The sequence below is a fragment of the Etheostoma cragini genome, chromosome 14 (genome assembly GCF_013103735.1).
Source record: "Etheostoma cragini isolate CJK2018 chromosome 14, CSU_Ecrag_1.0, whole genome shotgun sequence".
In the NCBI taxonomy this organism is placed as follows: Eukaryota; Metazoa; Chordata; class Actinopteri; order Perciformes; family Percidae; genus Etheostoma; species Etheostoma cragini.
The window spans coordinates 9,041,707-9,056,534 of record NC_048420.1 but is presented as its reverse complement, the minus strand read 5'-3'; the positions used below and the strand labels follow the sequence as shown (position 1 = coordinate 9,056,534).

Here is a 14,828-nt window from a genome sequence, read left to right as displayed (position 1 = left end):
TGGAAAATGGCTGCAATGAAACAAAGAGTGAAAAATTTAAAGGGGTCTGAATACTTTCCGTACCCACTGTATATGTAAATTTACATATGTAAATATGGCCTATGGTGGTGCTGCTTGTAGCATTCTCCAGATCCAAATTGTACTCCAAAATGACTTACAGAAGAAACCCAGACCACCTAATATGCAACTCCACTGTATAGCCTACAACTGACTTACAGTCAACTTCTGGATCAGAGGAAGATAGTGGATTCCCATATTTAACTGACAGTTAACAGACACTTGCCTCATGGACACATGGCAGTGCACTACCCATCCGGCCGCGTTATGAGAGCTAATCGGGAAATATCTACGTTAATCAACCACCAGAACCGGACCAAGTACAGAGACGCAGACACAGACGCGCGCACACACACACACACACACACACACACACACACACACACACACACACACACACACACACACACACACACACACACACACACACACACACACACACACACACACACACACACACACACACACAGAGGAGGGGGGGTTTAGGGTCAGAAGAAAAGGTGGAAGGCAATGCAAATTAAGGGTTTTTCTTTAACTTCATTTTGGTGTTGTCTTTTTCGTCAACGATACTGCATGTTGATATTGCCACAGTCAGGGTTTAACGGTCCTGTGTCTTCTCATCATTATTATCCTTGACTAATTTAACACTTCAGCAGAGGTGTTCATTTATTGAGTTTCTTCTAGGCGAAATGCTCTAAGTGAATTAAAGCCGGCTTTTACTGTGAAGGGTAGACATGGAAGACCCAACGTTATGGTAGCACCTTTTTTAATTATTATTATTTTTTTTTAAATTCCAATTCCTGTCAGCTATCTGCTTGTGCTTCAGAAAAGTTTGCTTGGTATATCCAGCAATCATGTAACATTGGAACCAGCAAAACGTGCACCAGAGACGAAGCCAGTAAACTCGCTGTGAGCACAACGCTGACATGTTATAGTGTTGTTGTGCATCCTGCAGACACAAAGCAACAGTAGAATCCAGCCTTAGCAATCGTTTAACTTTTAGAGTTGACGAGTTTAAGTCCAACATTCACTCTTCTTTAAGCTCTGTTTTGGTCCCTACAAACTAAAAATCTGCCTCGTTAGCGTGCGGTTTGGTGGTGAGCCGGTAGCATACATTGATTTTATCGATATCGGTAAAATCTCAATAAGTTTCCCAGCTCTACCTCACAGCAGCTGTACCAGTAAGGCAGTAACACCCTTACCTGATAATCATCTTACTGGGGGAGGAATTATTGTCTGTTGAAGTTTAAATGTTAGACCTTTACCTTTGGCACCATTACCATTTGGGTGCATTACGTCCATACTTGCAACAAAAGAAGGGAAAAAAATAAATCACACGATGGCAAATTTTTCGGCCTACAGGCTTCAACCTCTGCAAGAAATTAGGCTGGAGAAAATTACATTTCCTGGACTCCTGAAGTGAAATAACAGTCCTCCCATCCACGCGGGCTGAGGTGGTAATAGCTCCTACAGCCCGAAAACACAGTTCTAGCCTCCAAATTGTAATGAGATCCATTATTTGAAAAATGTGTAATCACTATGAAAGCTGATGAGATATCGTGTTCAAGATATTTCAAGCATTACTTTTAAATGAGGCTAATATTGACACTGAAGAAAACAGCAGCTGCAGGCTGTGAGACGGCACAGATTACACTCCAGTGTCGCTCTATCTTTGAGACAGAAGCACACATTTCCACCTGACTGGATCCCACCAGACGACAACAAAGCCACCAAGCACTTGCTCTTTAATTCAGCATCTCTTCCTTTGAAGCGCCTTATCTCCTTTGAAACGGTCCAGAGCACAGATGATTCATGATTTCTGTTCCTTATTGTTTTTGGAAGCCATCTTCCCAGATGCATTTACTGCCTGGGATGTCTGACAGACTGCTGTTTAATGAGTAAATGCATACATAATCTGATAAATGAAGTATTCTCTATAGGCAGCTCTAATGCTTAATAAGGTTCAGCTATCTATAAAGTATAATCAATAAACTTTACATTATAAAAAAAAGTTAACGAGTTAAGAAGGATCCTTTAACAATGATTACGTTGTTTTTTTTACATGCACATGCAATGATGACACACATATTAGATGTTACATATTACACTTTCAGGGGAAAAAAGGTATTTAGTGTAGAAAGGGCTTTAATGCATCATTTAAACCAAAATATACATATTAGGGATGCCCCGATTGATCTGCCGCGATCATTATCCGTCGATATTTACTAAAAACACTTGATCAGGTGCTTGGCATTAATCTCTTCTAGGCGCCAAGGAATTACTACACACATATAGTCAAACACTTGGCCGAGACTGCGTTCCTGTTCCTGCGTCCCATTATTGGCCAGGGGCTGCACATGGCCGCTTAAGCGTGCACACAGTACAACAAACAACAATGGCTGGAAAGTTGTCACCCAGCGGAGCACGGCGCGTTTAAGCTCACAGCGGAGAGTGAGGAAAAAAAAGATATAAGCAACAATAAATAGTCATTTAATGTCTATTCTTAACCGTCATCACCGCATGATAAACACCTTTTCTCCGCTTAACGCTGTAGAGAGCACCTGCCCGTTTAATGTATTCTGACCCTAACCCTATTTCTCACATAAAATGTTTTCAGAAACAAATTTGGGTAAACTATTTTTGTAAAATGAGAGATCGTATTTCAGACGGGCTGCCATCATAATAAAAAATATATGTGTATTTCAATAAATGGCAAACAACTAAACTAATAAACTGTGTGTTTTTGTTATAATAGGAAAATTTAACATGATTTGGTTGGGGGCAAATCAAGATGTCCTAGGCGGGCTGTCGTGCCTTCTATAACAGTTATTGCTCTGGTTATGATAACAGAAGCAACTGTACTAAATTATGCTTAAAAATGGATAAATCTAACTCAAGCTGCGCTAAACCAAACTACTAGTCCTGGTCTCACAGTACCAAGTCATTTTTCTAGCATCAGTGACGTCACCACAACAACCACGTCGCCATCCTGTTGTATTTGGACAAGAGGGCGGAGCTGGGGAGAATTAAGCAACTAAGCCAGTGTTCTGTCTTATGGTACAATGGCGCTGCGCTGAGGTAAATGCTAATGTTGTCAACCTGCTGACACGAGTCATCAGGCGGAGTTTACCGGTAAATGGGGGCCTCCAGGCACTGGCACTGTTTATCTGCATGTCAGGTAGTACAAAGACGGAGCTGGTTGAACATCATCAAGCCTTTTCCTTAAGTTAACAGCCAACGTTAGCGCTAGCTAGCTTTGATTGGAAAGATGCTACCGAACAAAACATTTCTTTGACCAACATGTTCCAATGAACTAGAATCATACAGTGAGAGGGTCAATGTAGAAAACAACAGCCACAACCCAGTCCAGGTCTATTTGAATGTACCCAGGGCCATGGTTAGCATCGCAAAGCCTCTGTCTTGATTGACAGGTTGGCATGTAGCCACGCCCCTACACATCCCCTGCTTTGTTGTCTATTTTAAAATAAATGGGACCATAAGTTACAAAATAAACATCATGCTGTATTGAAGAAGACTTGAAACTTGCGATTGAGCACGTTAAGATAATGTTTTATGTTGTTAATAAATCAAATAAGACATAGGCTCATTTCCCAACAGACTTCTTTACAATCTGACTAATGTTTGGAGACAGTGGACTCGCCCACTTCTGGATAAATAGATAGAATGCAGGCTCAACACATTTCTGTATTGGCTTCACTTTTCAGGCCCGGATATTGCTGCTTGGTTGCTTCATTACAATAAACTAGGGCTTGGTAAATTCTACACTTGTTGTTAGGCACAGATTAGTATTGAAAAATGCCTAGACATTCAATACCTAATTTTAATACCTTAGGAGTAACTCTAATCAGTGCCAATAAGCCAATAAGCATGCAGTATGCTTCTACCAAGATCCAATAATGTCTGTGATTGGCTGTCTGTTGTTACACGTCATAGAGACATGCAGGAAGAACTCTACGTTATGCACAGAGACAGGGCTCACGTAGTAGGAGCTATAAAAAAAAAAAAGGTTTTTAGAAGGTCTACCATTATTTTAGTCAGCCATATTTAAAGATTTAGGTAGAAAAATAATATTTTTTTTATTTTCTTCAGTAAAAAATAAGAGCCTAAAAGCCAAAGAAGGGAAGTCGGAACAGTAAGACAGAGAGAGTAAGATGTTCTTACTGTTGGTCTCTTTTTGGAATTATTTATAACAAGAGAAGACATTAAGACAATAAAAGTCTCACCAGCTTATCCTCTACACTTTTCAGGAAGTTTTGGATACCACAAAACAATTAGTTTGAACCATTTTGAAACTCTTTAATTCATTTTATAGGAGGCTTTCAATTGGCAAATTGTTCTATGGGGCATAAACTGACAAACGTGAAAAATTAATTAGGTCTAGATCCGAAAATTGGAATACTGATTGGATGGGTGGGTATTTGATTTTCAATTTTGGCTGAGCAATCATTCACATACATTAAAGGTGGCCGTCACTCGTCAAGACAGTCCGGTAAAAACGCAGGTCTTTACATTTATTTGGAATGCTTGGAGCAAAAACTTAAGTCCAAGTCAACATTTGGAGAAAAACAACCCGACGTCAACTCGTGGTGGACAATCATGTAACTAGAGACTCGTCTATGCCGCAGTGTGTGAGTCCTGTTTAGATTACTGTACACAGGGAACACAGGGTGGCTACAGGTATTAACAAGTCAAATTTAAGACTTTAAGACTTTTTAATACCAATTCTAAATGAAATTTAAGACCAAACTTACGATTGAAATACAAAGTGGAAATATACAGTATCTTTCCAAGTAAACACAAAATTAACAGTATGGTAAAATGACAATAATCGGTTGAGTTTAAGAACATTGACTTAATGTGTGTAATGTGAAAGAATAACAAAAATGTAATTGCTGTCCTAAATTATATTATTACAATATTTTCAGAACATGTGGGTCCCTTGAACAAATGGTTATAACATCAAGTGAAATAACATCAAGTGAATATTAAATAAATAATAAAAAACACTGTTTTCAGGTCTCAATGTGACCAATTTTTGTTCACGTTCTGATCTCTACTCCTGAGCTCTTGTGAATATACTTGTAAAACAATTCATATTATATATGAAACAAAACAGTGACTTGGCACTAGAGAAAGCCTTCCCAAAAGAGTGTCAATCCAAATTTAGCCACATATCTGGTCTTGTCTTTTCCACAGGTAAATGACTGTACAAGCCTTGAATCTGGAAGCATTGCTTGGAACACTTCCTAAGTCCCGTCATTTTACCTGTATGAATTGTGGCTTGTCACGGTCCCCTGCCCCCCCCATCACCTCTGCTCCGAGTGTTGGCTTAGAGCCACAAACTGCTTGTAGTTCAGCTGGCATTGTTGGCTGTGGATTTCCCATCGTAACACCTAGCATTGTAGCGTTGACATCGTTGCTAGCGGTGGAGCAGAAACTAGCGATGGCGGGTAGGTGGCGTGCCATTACGTAGTCTCTGTGTTTTTTTCTTTGTACGTGCGATTCCACCGCTCTGATCCCCATTTTCCCAAGTTGGAAAATCTTCCGACACATAACGCAGTTCGCTTCATAAGCATTTTCAGGCTCCGACCTTAACCAAGGATACTCGTTGTTTTAAAGCCCGCCCACGAAGCAGCTTGATTGGTTGAAGTGGTTAAGGTTAGGATAGCCGATTGGTCAGGGGACAGGACATGTACAAATGGGCTTATGTTACCGCGACAACGCAGCGCAAAGCCTACCGGAAAAAAAAAAATTTGACAACAGATTGCCTGCATTTTTGCCGGGACATGACACAAACATATTTAAGACCTATCCAATCTGAAATTAAGACAATTTAATGCTTTTTAAGGCCTTAATTTTAGGAAACGTAATTTAAGACTTTTTAAGGACTCGCGGCCACCCTGGAACATCAGTGCCTTTAGCGTCTCTGTTTTAACTAATAGCATTTAGTTCATCAATATTTAGGTGTAATCTGGACCAGTAAGAACTTTTTAATTAATTATTTTTAAATGCAATTAATTAATTAATTTAAGCTTAAGTTGAACGTTATGTGATTTGTGCCTCTTTGTCTTTCTCCCATATGCATAACCATGCAGAAGGCAAGTATTTTTTTCTGTGCATGTCTCAGGCTGTACCACCTAGTGCAACACAGTTTCTTCCCTTAGCTAGCTGCACCAGCCTGAAGTACTGTATGTAAAGTAAGATGTAAACAGTACAAAATAAGTACACAATTAATAAATCTCTAGACTCCATCTGGAACTTGTAAACAAAATAAGACATTCAGCTATAAAACTGAAACAGAGCATCTCTTATTTATGGAAGTGCAAATTACATAGAATAATAAACAAAAAAATTCTACTTAGGCGAGACCTTCCCCCACAAGAGAAAGTATTCTTGCTATTAAGTGCAACAGGCATACCTTTCTAGTTTCCACTCTGCCACGACCTTCTGTAGCTTCTCAGCTAGGTGAGTGCTTGTGTGCTGCTCACACAGCGGCCGCGTCTGAACAACTGAAGCTTTCATTTCCCACTCAATAAAATGAGCAGTCACTGTGCGATAGCTTTCCGTAGCACGAGGAGATGTCCAACCATCAGTCGTTGGGGAAACAGAGGGTGCAGCTGACAACTCGTGCTCCATCAACGTCCGTGTTTGGTTGTATATGGAAGGCGCTACGGATTGCCTTATATGTGGACGGAATGGCATGTAGTAACGAGGTTTGAGTAGAGACAACAAATACTTAAAGCCAGGTTCCTCTATGCGTGAATATGGGCCCATTAAAGATGACTTGTAAATTCCGATTGCTTCAGTGATTTTTTTTGGCCCTATTTTTTATCTAAAGGCTGCTTAAGGTATTTTTTTTGTTGGCTCGTTCCAGCAACTGGCACCTCTGGGTGATGGCGTATGTGCGTTATGTTATGCACAGCGTGTTAGATGTATTTCCACTCATACATAACTGCTGAACAATGCCCCCACACAGTCCTCATCTTAACCACCACTCTCTCACCTGTACGACTAGAACTGCCTGGGAAATTTAAGTTTTTCTGTGGGTCCCTTCCACTCACCATAGGCTAGGCTACTCTTCCTACGGCTGCTTGCTCTGACTCACTTACTGGACCGTCAACATGTAGCAGCCGCCCGGGAGCTTCAGAGCTAAGGGCGGGGTAGAAACGCGTATCTAACAGTAGTTCAACATTACATTCATTAATCTTCTTTGTGTAAATTCTAGTAGCGAACCGAGACGCCCATACCGTTTCAGTTCCATACCAATACATGTACCGTTCCACCCGTAGTGTAGAAGACTCTACTGCAAACAATATCTACCTCTGGGTACAAATAAAGTAACTTGAACAACAAAACACAAGCACTGAACTGCCGTGGAGGGTGCGTAACAATAGGTGACTGTTTCCTGAAACAACCAAGCAATGTCACTTCAACTCTCGCTTTCTCTTTTTTTTATTCCTACGCTGCCTGCCTCGCCCCGCCCAGCATTAATGAATTGACTGTGTTAAATCTCATCAATAGGCTACTGTATGTCACAATCCGCACAATAATCATTGGTTTTGACATTTAATTATTATTTTATTGAACTCTATGAAAAAATGTAAGGCCAAGACCATGATAACAATGCTAGTCTTTTTATCACTAATCGTTGCAACTGATTGCAAAGAGCGTTACTAAAGGCAACATATGACCTATACAGCAATGTATAAAGTTTGAACTAGTGATTAAAATACTCCATTCACAAAGTCTTTGTGTAACCTTTCCTCATCGACCTGTGGACACTCACTGCCAGAATGCCGGCCATGCAGTGAATGGCAAATAACTTGGATCAATGCATTTTAGCCTGCTAATTTAACGACAAACTAGCTCATTAAAATATATCTGTGCTTAAACCAAATCCTGACATCAACCATCGTAACAGAGCGGGAGGCTGCAGAAAGTCATATTTTGGCAAGACTTAGACTAATTGGAAGAGATGGATGCAAGCGGCGCTTAGAGCAGGCGCTTCTGAAGGCAAACAAAATTAATACCAAGACAAAATGATTCCCATGACTGCACAAGTCTTTCTATTTTATACTTATTGCCTGGGCCTTATTTATTACCACAAGTAAGTTTCTCCTTGGCCTCACAAATCACTTTAGTTTACTTTTAATGTCCAACTTTGTTGCAACGTCAGTTTATTAAGCATTCCCTTAGATTGGTATTTGGCCTTTTGTTTAGGACTGCTTGTTGGAATTTGTCTCATTTGCCGTTACCTTATCTGGTGATCCTCCGGATTAAATGATACATGGTTGTTAAGTATAGTCAGGTTTTTTGGGGCTTTTCCGCCTTTAATGGACAGGACAGCTTGGTGAGAAAGGGGAGAGAGGGGGGGAATACATGTAGGAAATTGTCGCAGGTCGGACTCAAACCCTGGACCTCTGCATTGAGGCATAAACCTCCAAGTATACAGTACGTGCGCCTGCTCTACCAACTGAACCAACCCGGCCACATAGTTGTTTCTTTTTATTAATCTTGCACTATGAGATAATAAATATGCAGCAAGCAAGTATGTGTTTGCATTGTAGGATTCTTCAAACGAAATCTGTGAGCTTTTAAAAAAAGCCCTTTGTATCCAGCTTCAGGCACAACATTCAGTACCCACTACCCACTTCTTCTTGATTAGCAGAGTAGAAACTGTTATGAAAGGATAATATTTAGAAATTAAAAATTGAGCTATTTGATACAATGAGGGAGGTCCTGGACTACAATAAAAAAAGTGAATCTACTACTGCACTTAAACTTTCTCCATTTAATTAGTCCATTACAGAAATGAGGTTATAACAGTAAAAGTGAGATTTTTATACTTTATAATTTAAATTGCCTACTGAATGCCACTGAGGTCAGCAGCCAATTTGCATTTTTGCAGACTGAACTCTTGTTTTTCACATTTATTGCGCCATTGCTGGTAGAAACCCCTTTTCACAAAAGGAGATATCATTCAGCAGGATGCTGCTGAGAGCCTGCATGATCATGGAAATCTAATTTGAATGTACCTGTGGATCCTCCCATGTTGAGTCTCTGGATGCCTCTGGCTCCTCAGGAGTCACTTTTATTTTGGCAAGAGTCGTCACACCATGGAAGATTTATGTCCCTATAAAAAGCATAAGAACACACAAAATTTTCCAAACGTTGCAGGTGCTTTTGCATACTCCACATCGCAGAGCCATACAGCTACTCTCCATCCCTGCTCCTTTGTGGTTTCTGTGGGATTTCAGTTTAATTTTAGTAAGGGAAATGCGTCAAGATAATGGATTCTACCTTGATTTAACTCATCAGTTTGGTTCAACAATACGAGCAATATGTTGTGTTAGCATTGTAAACAAACAGCTTCAATTGGCTTTTAAACTCTGAGCAACAAAATACCTCATTCTATAAAAAGGGAAGGCAAATAAATCGCGAAAAGTGATAAAAAACAGTAAGACTAAATGATGCAGTCTGACTGATTCTGCTTTATGTTGGCTGTGGTAGCGCAGAGCAGATGTCATTGTCAAAGTGCTGTTGTGGTCCCTGAGAGTTTGTAACCGAGCCCGGACGACAGGCGGAGTCAAACAGGAGGACACTGTGGAATACTAAACACCGGAGTCAATGCCAGCTGACGGCTCATAACAGATTGAGTGATTTCAGCCGACTGCAATCCCAAATCCAGACGGATCTCAGGTGTTTGTATCAGCATTTGGAAACGCTGAAATTCTTCTGGGTGGATTCTGTCCCGAAAGCAAGAAAAACTTTGCATTTGAAAGCAGGCGATTGCTTTTTTACATGAAGATTACACACAGGCCGCTTATATCTATCTCATTTCACCCACAGTGGTGGTGCTGAATGTGAGAAAAGGTAGGAGATGCTTTGCAGATGCTCTCAAACACCATCCAGATGAAAGAGATGCAACAAGCGCTAACATCAGAGTGGTGTGTTCAACTGAAGTCTGTTCTTCACACCTTTAGAAACTAGCTTAAAAATAGCTTTTTTACAACCTCAGAGTGCAATAACTAATAGCACGCAATTAGTGAAAAATTATAGAACACACAAACAAAAATAGACCTGACACAACGGTGAAGATGTGATGTTAGTTGTATGTAGAAATTAAAGGTCTGATCTAAACAGTGATAAATGAAATAGAGTAATAACCTATTTTATAAGAACCAATCATTTTGATGTGAACTGTGTTGATTATGTGTAGTGTATGTGGGTGTACGAACCACTACAGTTGAGCATTAAATGCCATTAGACTCCAAGAACACTCTAATTGAAGTGAAAGAAAAAAAAATCTTTCTTTGACTACACATAATGAATCCACAAATCAAAACTTTGCTTCATCTAATGTCAGCCTGTGTAGCGTTCTTGAAAACCTGTTTCATTAGGGGGTTAATAATGAGGTCTAATCCAGGGGTCTTCAACGTTTTTAAGCCAAGGACCCTGTTTTGCACAATCAAGGTTAGGAAGACAACCTGGGCTATCAGGATGTGCATGCTGCAGGGAGGATATGAAGTGTGACACGACTATAAAAGACAAAAGAAAAGAATAAACGGACATTTAATCTCAGCAATGTTTTAAAATAACACAGAACAATAACAAAACTTTGAACATTATTCTCCCAAGTCTTGGCGATTGGAGGAAACAAAAATAAACTCTGTAACTAACAAATATAGGAAACTATTTAGTTTTTTTTCCCCCAACAAAATCCATACGCTTATATCCAAAAAGGTTTTCTTTCTGCTATCAGACATCAGTAAGCCCAGTCACCCTTATTTCAGCCTTCATTCTGTGTCCGTACACACACACACACACACACACACACACACACCCCAACTCGCCAAAACAGCATGTGATTGGTCAATACAGTCAGCCGTCATCTTGTATTCTAGATACAGCTAGTGGAGAATTCTTTTTACCAATAAAAAAGATGACTAAATAGCCGTTCAGTTGTGGATTTGTTGCTCTGTAATTATTAATGCAAACTGTGGAAAGTCTCAGAAAAGTCACTGTCTTTAAGGCTGGATTATTGAGCTTCTGGAAGGGCTACAAAGGCCCCAAATCACTTTCTGTAAAGCTGTAGCTGTCCCAGCTAAAAACATAGCAACAGGCTGGGGGATTCATCAAAGATCCCAACCACCCGGGTAACAGCCTTTTCTGCCCGATGAGGTCAGGAAGAAGGTCACTTCACTGCCTACGAGTTTTAATTAGAACATTCATACACCTGGTTTCAGTGACTCACATTGAATCAATACTTTTGAAACATTTTGAAATAAGACAACCATTACTATTGACTGTTCCATGGCAGTTAAAGTACTGCCCTTAAGGGTCTAAACTTTTTCAATGTGTTGCATCTCTGGCCACCTGTCCAATGATGTGAAGGCAGGTGTCACCTTCATAGTGCAGGCGACCACAAAGACATACAAAACTACAACTACAAAAAGACAACTAATGATGCTCCACATCATCTGGGGTTATTTTGTGTCTCGCTTCTTTGTAGGAAGGATCTCATAATCTGGCATGGCGGTTGGCTATTCGGAGTTACAAATAGCAGTTATTTATTTAGACCAAATGTAAACATGTAATGTACACGCTACTGGTGCCAAGAAGTCAAACTTCAAATCTGAGTCCCATTTTTACTCCTTCAACAAATGATGCCATTCATCTAAAATCACCAAATCACACATACCAACAATGACTGACTCTCAAACACAATTTTACATATCTGAAGGAATTGACTAAAAACAATGTTCTACAAGGCTGGTTCAGTTGCACTAATGATGTTTTCAGTCTTTGGAAAATGAGAATCTGAAGTGTTGGTCATCACCCAAGCAGTCACTAATAATATAATCACAGGGATGGATGTATTATCTTCACAACCATTTTCAAAAATAAAATATTATAATAATGACATACTGCATGATGGAAGTCGCCTCCCAATGTGGAGACGTAGAACAGAGGCAGACAGGGCTGGATCATCTCTTAGAAAAGTATTTGTCCAGCTGACGTATTGAATTCTTGGGAATGAAGCAGTATCGATGTCAGCTCCCCGTTCCTTTATGGGCATCAAAACGACCATTGATGGGATTGATTCAAGTTGATGAAGACACGAAGTAGGAAATTATATGGTCAAAAGATCCAAGAGCATTATGCTGATGTTCTTTTTTCAGTCTGGACCTTCATCAATAAATGGACCAATTTGTGTTTATGATCATTGCTTCAAGTGTTATATAGACAATAATTACGGGTCACAAGGTTACATCTATTGAAGAAGAGGTCTTCAGGTTTTAGAACACACCTGCCTAATCAGCTAAAGTACCAAGAAGGGAATATATAAAGAGTGTCTCTCTATCACTTCAAATTTGTTTTCATTACAGAAAATGAAATTCTGGCACTAAGAGAAAAAAGCCTACAGGACCTAAATGTGCAGAGTGAAATAATGTAGAATGTTCAGATTCCAAAACTACAGAATCCTTCAGTGTCTGTTGCCCTTTTCAGTTCTTTGTCAGTGGAGAAATCTTGCCAAAGAAGATTCTATGGGTTACTTAAAATAAAATCCATAGTTACATGTGTCTCAACGTCCTGAACTGAATGGAAACCAAAGCTTCTGGTTACGGGAACTTGGAAATCATGTAAGCATCGTCAGTCTAAAATTTACAACTTTGTTGAGTTTGGTTGTTAGCCTGCTAGTCATGCATGTTATCTTAACAATCTTATCCATGGTTTTTCCTGTCTCCTCCTGCGTTTGGCCACAACACGCGAGTAAATGTCACCAGGCCGATTTTGGTTAGGTTGTGCCAAAAGACGGGGGAGCTTCCGCCTTGGGTGGGGTCACAATTAAGACCAACCGGGACTCTAGAGGCATATTGCCAACATGCACAGTGTTGCAGCTTCTGGACAGGGATCTCCCTGAAGCAGCTTCAAAGCTGTGTGCCTGCGAGGCAAAAACACTTCTTGCACATCACACATCTCATTTTCCACCTCCATTACCACCCCACTTAACTGAGGGTTTGCTCCAGCTAGGTTTCAAACCCATTTCACCCAGTCCCCAAGTAGAGATAATTCCCCTGCACTATCCAGCTGCTGCCACAGTCATCTCATCACCCATCATTCCAGCCAAAACAGAATGTCTATGGGAAAGCTAGAGTTGAGGTGTCACCAATAAAGAGGGCTGTGGTTTACATGACAAGGAAATTGAAATAACTTCTCTCAGTCCCACACTTTTCTCTTTTACAAATGTTAAAAATCAGGCCCATAAGGTTAATTAAGTGTGAACAGTCCAACACTCATACATGGACACTGCTATTGATAAACAAGGCTGTGTCTACACTTCGTTCATTCGTTGCACGTTTGGTTGTCACTTTGATTTATTAATTTAATTTATACTATTTATTGATTCCCTGTGAGGAAATTACAATTTACTCTCGGTTTTGTTAGTAATAACTACACACAGGCCTGAAATACATACACACGCTCAGGACCAATTCATGCACAAATGGAGAGATGTCAGAGTGAGAGGGCTGCCAGTGCTGGACTAGTGCCCGGAGCGGTTGGAAGGGTAAGGTGCCTTGCTCAAGAGCACCTGGCAGGGCCCACTTTGTCCGGTGGTTAGATCAGCGGCCTACCAACCAAACAGTGTGAGGTTCTACATCCCCGCTAGTCAACGTGCTTGTTTGGTCATTGCCATACTTCAGAAAATCTATAACCTCAGAACCAACTGGCCATCAGTCAGACTTTGCTTTAGTGGCCATTATATCTAGGGTTCCAACGTAGCCAGCAGATATCCGGTCCAAGACTTCCTCTCCAGGGCACCGGTCATTCTTTACATTCTGATTAGCAACCAGATCCAGATGACAACCCAGCAATTCTCTTAAATATCCGCATATAAATGCAGGTATAAGTTCTTTACTCAGCTTCTCGGATTGACAGGTTATTGCATAGTTAACCACTTTATAGTGTAATTTCAAATTTGGGTCAAATCTTTAGATTTCAAATGCTAATTTAAGAATTGAAAAAACCCTCCTACGTCTTAGATTAAAGATTTCCATTAAATTAACCAAAGATGCATCATTACAAGCTTAAAACAAGGCTGTTATGTATTCTATGACAAGCTTAAATTTTGGAGAGGACAGCGCAGATACCCAAAATACTCAAATACATAGCCATCACCTCTCTCCCTTGAGCCACCCAGTGGTGTATTCATGCCAGATGAAGACTGGAGGGCTTTTTGTTTTTCACATTTCAAGTTAAGGTTACCGTAAATAGTTAAATCGTTTCAGTACTCAACATAAATAAAGCTATGCCACAGAGCTACTGTATATATTTTCCAATTTTGTTTTTGTTGTGGGGTTCTCTGTGGAAAGCCAACCAGCAGCTGAGCCTCTCAGATAAGCTCCCAGCCAGAGAGAAAGAGAGAGAACAAAATAAGACGAGTGAAATAAAAAGCAGGCCAACAGCACTGTGTCATTGAGAAGGAGTCCGTTTCAGAGTAAAAAACAGGCTAAAGAAAGAGGAGGTCGCAGTCAACAGAATAGGAGAGTGGGGTGGGGAGCAGGGAAAAAGGCACACCATAGTATTAGGATCCGACCTATGGGAGCCATTTGGGGGGAGAAGTGGGAGAAAGTTGTGTGAGCATGTCGGTGACTGCTACTTCAGTGCCGCACTGCAGGGAAGGCAAATTTGGTCGGTCTCACACCGGTGGTGACAGCAAGCACTGAACGCCGAGACGCGCACTGTCT

At 40.4% G+C, this 14,828-nt stretch overlaps 1 long non-coding RNA gene across 1 annotated transcript in view; it reads right to left on the bottom strand.

The window, feature by feature from the left end:
* The window catches only part of LOC117957008, a 131,769-nt gene that overhangs the window by 74,335 nt on the left and 42,606 nt on the right, over window positions 1-14,828 (bottom strand). The window contains exon 2 of the long non-coding RNA XR_004659418.1: window positions 9,114-9,211. This is a non-coding gene — a long non-coding RNA (uncharacterized LOC117957008). The remainder of the gene's footprint in view (window positions 1-9,113; window positions 9,212-14,828) is intronic.